Raw genomic sequence first — 5,219 nt, forward strand, 5'->3', positions numbered from 1 at the left:
AAAATCAGGAGTCATAACCTGCATAATCCTTAGGGAAAGAGCTCTTGTAGCAGTTAGCAGTACGAGTGTGTGTGCTTGAAATTCAAAGGCACTGAGGCAAAAACTGTCAAACATTACTAAAATTGACAACCATGTATGGTTCATTAGTACAGGAACTCATGCGTTATAAACCAGTGGCTGTTCAGCCTAATAATTTGAATAAAGTTGCACACTATAAAAAATGAACAGCTATAATTAAATTTCAAATCATGTCTAGAACAAAGGTACTTGCAATAGTGGATATTTATCGTTAAATGAAACCTAGTGCCTATTCAAGAAAAATAATGAATAACCAAATTTAAAATACCATTGTTTTAATTGAAGTTTTGTTCCTATGACCTCAATATTGACTTTTCAGATGCATTATCAATAAACTATTTCTTTTTTCATTAACATAAAATTAACTTATAAATGATTAAATTTTCAGAATGGTTCTATAAGATGTTACCTGTAATTAGAAATGTATTTCATTTCCTGGAACTGCTTTTCTTGATTCCTGAAATTCATTCTTGCCTGTAAAATATTTTTTTGTTTATACTTGGCAGTGATATTCTAACAGTATTATTCTAAACTTTATTTGTCAGTAAAGATGCTACAGAAACATTTTATTTGTTTTCTAGCATTATAATTTGATACTTTTGTGGGAAGAGATGTATATTAATAATACAGTTTGATCAAGTAGAACAATAATTGTGATTGGCAGTGGAATGCTAAAATAAGTTAAATGTCTGTGTAGACAGCTGGTAAAGACATCAATATGGTATTATAGAAATTGAGAAGGCCCTTGATAATATTGCTTTTATCATCAATGAAGGTAAGCCCTGTGCTTACTTATTACTAATTCTAATAGAATAAGTAATAATAACATGGTATACAATGCATGCATACTTTTGGTGAAATTGGAGAGCTGAAGACAGATAAATATTATATAATATGTAGTTCAAGACAGCAGGGGAAATATAGTTAAGAAGTGTTTCCCTTGTTTGTAGCCATTTATCTTATTAATACAGTGTTTATTTTGTCTTCCCTCTGTCAAACTCTGAGCCAACCACTTTCCCCAGAGGTACAGGAAAAGGAACACGTAGGGCAGACAAGACATGGGAGGAAAAACCATGGAGGTGGAGACGGCTCCTTCACATGGCGAAGAGGATGAGAAAGGCCACCATCAGGCAGAAGAGCCCAGTGGCCTCCGAGAGAGCAAAGCCCAAAATGGCATAGGAGAAGAGCTGCTGCTTCAGAGAAGGGTTCCTGGCATAGCCAATGACGAGGCTTCCAAACGCTGTGCCAATTCCAGCCCCAGAGCCAGCCACCCGAACTGTGGCGGCCCCAGCTCCAATTAACGTGGCTGCTATATCAATGCCCCTTGAAATGGCACTGGTTTGGAATCTGCGGCAGGGAACAAGTGAGGTCAGGAGACATGGGCCTGCTAATCTGTGGCTCTCATCTGTCAGTGTCTCTGGTCGGTTCATTGCCACTGTAGACAGCTCAACAACTGATAGGTGCTCCTGACCAAGGAGGGAGTAGTGCAAACTTGGAGCAAGCATGCATTTTTCAGAGGTTAGGGAGTGTGGCACGAGAGAGGCTCCCAGGTCAGAGAAGACACCATTTATCTTTTTAGATTTCCCCCAAATTACGAATCATTATGTGAAGAAATAAGGGATATATATGGCATAGAGTTCAATAAATGCAGTATTCTACAAGCACAGCAGCTATGACAGAATAAGGGAATTTGTAAAATATATTCAAAAAGAAAAGTTTTGTTTTTTTTTAAAGGTAGTTGATAAGAGATATCATTGCCCAACTGAGCACTTTTCTGGAATAAAGCTCTTATTTGTCTCTTCCTAAATTAATCCCAGTGTTCAGTGCTGGGTTGTATACCTATAAATCAGAACATGGTCCCTTTTGAAGAAAATGCTATACCTAGATAGTTCTATGGTGAAAAATAAACTCTCATCTGAGTCTGTATATTTTGGGGGTGAGCCGGTAATTATTTTATTATAAGCTATATAGCATGTTCCAAAATGATAGAAAACAAAACTAATAATACATATATAGCAAAAATATGTTATATAATAGTAAACAATATAAATCAAAACAGTAAATAAAAAGTTTAAAATATGTATGTCATCAAGTAAATAGGTTGAGGCAGTAAGATGCTAACTAACAAAGGATTTCTTCTCCTACGGAAAATGAAATGAACTGTGGTAGGACAATACTTCCACAGATAAATGTAAAGTGAAAGGTAAGAAAATAAGACATGTGAGAGTTGCAAGAACAAAGGATCGTTTCACAGAATAGGTACAACTTAATTTCTCAGACTCTCTTGCTACTTTTTAGCAAAAAGCTTAGAATCTAAGGCACAGTTAAAATGCATCAAAACCAGGAGAAGGTAGGAGGAGGGAACGGGTACAGACATGGGAACAGGTACCAATATTCGGAGAAGTAACGTACTCATTACCTGATGAGTGTAACTGTAGCCCCTCTATACATTACCTCGACAATAAAATAAAATTAAAAACTCTGATTTTAAAATGTCACTAGTTTTTCCAGTTTTCTTACCATAGAACTGTAAAACTTATCCCTACAATAAAATACAATTAAAAAAAATAAGACCAGGGAAGTTAGAAATACAGGAGCACAATATTGACAAAATAGTGTTGTATCTTGTCAAATGCCTTTTCTGCATGGTCAGGAGGGATCTCTACTGCGCTGTGGGTGGGAGTGTAAACTTGTTCAAACACTATGGAAAGCAGTATGGCATTTCCTCAAAAGACTAAACATAGATCTCCCCTATGATCCAGCAATTCCACTACTTGGCGTTTACCCAATCATCCAGAAATAAGGACATACGAAATCCACTAGCACAATGATGTTCATTGCAGCACTATTTACCATAGCAAAGATTTGGAACCAACCCAGATGTCCCTCAGTAGATGATTGATTCAATAAGATGGGGTATTTATACACAATGGAATTCTATGCTGCTGTCAGAAAGAACAACATCACCTCATTTGTAAGGAAATGAAAAGACTTAGAAAAAAATCATATTAAGTGAAGTAAGCCAGACTCAAAGGAACATAGGCTCAATGGTTTCCCTCATTTGTCCTAATCATTAGAAATGTTGGGCTCTCTTAGCAGAGGTTTACAATAGAGCAAAACCTAGATACATAAGGTCATATAGGATGATGCTAATTGAAAGGACCTCTAAGATATTGAAACAAAAGCCATATAATCAATGAAAGTTGTCCTTAAGGTACTATGTTATCTCTCATCTCTTTTGCTGTCCCTTGGTTATCTCATATTGTTATAACTTCTTACCTTGTTATCTGATATACTGTATATATGTTTATTTGAAATAGGGAGAAAACAAGATGAGGAGCAGAAATGGGGGAAGGGGGATCAAAACATGAGAAAGGGCATCAATGTTTGTCAAGTAATGCACCTTCTTTCTAGCAAATATAATGTAACCCTTCTATTAATTACAATAAAAATATATGTAAAAATAGTGTTTTTAATTTTTTTAAATAAACATATATACGTAAAGGAGTTTAAAAAGCAAAGCAGAAACTCCTCTCTGGTGACAAGACAGAAATGGAAAGAGACCTTGTCTTATGTCCAAAACATCAGATAATAAGCAAAACCATAATGTCCCTGAAACCTCTATGGTTAGAGAGGTTACAGAGCAATCAAACTACATACGTCTGAGGAAACTACAAGAGCCCCTGAGTGTGTGTGTGTGTGTGTGTGTGTGTGTGTGTGTGTGTGTGTGTGTGTGTGTGTATGTGTGTGTGCATGTGAGAGCACGGTTCACACACACCTGTACTGAGGTTTCAACTCTGGTTGTCACATGATCTCACATGGTTTTCTTTTGTTTATTGATAGTGTTCTACCATTTGAACCATGACATCCTTTAGCTTCATGCATGCTAATTAGAGATAAAGTCTTGTAAGTTTGTCCAGATGATGGTTTTGAACCAGATCTTCAGATCTTAGCCTCCTGAATAGGTAGGTTAAAAGGCATGGTGTGAGCCACTAGCACGTAGCTGGCAATAATAATTATTACTATTATTATATATTATATTATTATATAATATATTATATTTTAATAATTATTATACTAATAATTATTATCGTCATTATTACTGATCTTAGGGCTTGAATTCAGGGCCTGGGCACTGTCCCTGAGCCTCTCCATGCTCACAGCTAGCACTCTATCACTAGAGTTCTGGGTTCAAACAGTAATCCTCAGATCTCAGCCTCCTGAGTAGCCAAGATTACAGCCAAGATCCTCCAGCACGCATCTGATAATAATTTTAATATGTTCTCTATCATACAGTTTGTGGGAAATAAAAAACATATCATTACTTACCTTGAATTTTCAAATTTCTCAAAGTGGGTGTCTATTTATAGCATTACTTTCTTATCTTCTTGCACTTCTGCTTGTATGATAGTAAATATTCAGAATTATTTTTGCCTAATAATAGAATGCTAAATACATAATATAAAGCATATTTGTTATCATTTATCATTTACAAATCAAATTTTAAATCTTCTCTCTGAGGAAATCTGCAGTTGAATAAAATAATTAGTTCTAGAACATAGAAATTAAAATATTGGAAACATTTCATCTTGTTCCAGCCATTTGTTAACCTAATTAGTCTAGATGCAAGACCTAATATTTGGAGCCCCATCTCTTCTTGTAATGTACATTGCCTCTTAATATTTTGTAGCAAATTTTATTCTTCAAGATTTCTCAGGATTGGTACTTTACAGGAGTTATTTTAAGAAAAGTATTAGGATAAATATGAAACATTATGTTTCATGTTAGAATTGTCATGAAGCATCTTCAAGCAAATGAAAATCATTATGTTAGGCTTATTGGACAGGGAGATGAGTTTTATAATATTATTCTCTCAGTTTACTAAGAAATTTTTAAATTCAGCATGAAAATAATTTCCCCAGTCTCCAATCTATCCATTCAAAATTCTAATTCTGAATAATGCCAATATCTTTGCTAACATCAAAAATAACAGTCCTTGCATCTACATACAGTGTTAGAGAGAGAAGATTAGGGATTGAACTGTGATACTAACACAGGAATCCTATCACAGAAAAATACTAAATGCATCCTAAAATTCATTTCTGCAAAGGTAACATATCTCTGTAATTCCTGTTAGATCA

The 5,219-nt window shown here is 35.0% G+C and overlaps 1 pseudogene; it reads right to left on the reverse strand.

Annotated features, from left to right (window-relative positions):
* Positions 1 to 1,163: 1,163 nt before the first annotated feature.
* On the reverse strand, positions 1,164 to 1,602 carry LOC150061418 (ATP synthase F(0) complex subunit C2, mitochondrial pseudogene; annotated as a pseudogene).
* Between the last annotated feature and the right edge of the window lie 3,617 nt (positions 1,603 to 5,219).

Source organism: Megascapheus bottae, chromosome 6 (assembly GCF_031878675.1).
Source record: "Megascapheus bottae isolate mThoBot1 chromosome 6, mThoBot2.hap1, whole genome shotgun sequence".
Taxonomy (NCBI): domain Eukaryota; kingdom Metazoa; phylum Chordata; class Mammalia; order Rodentia; family Geomyidae; genus Megascapheus; species Megascapheus bottae.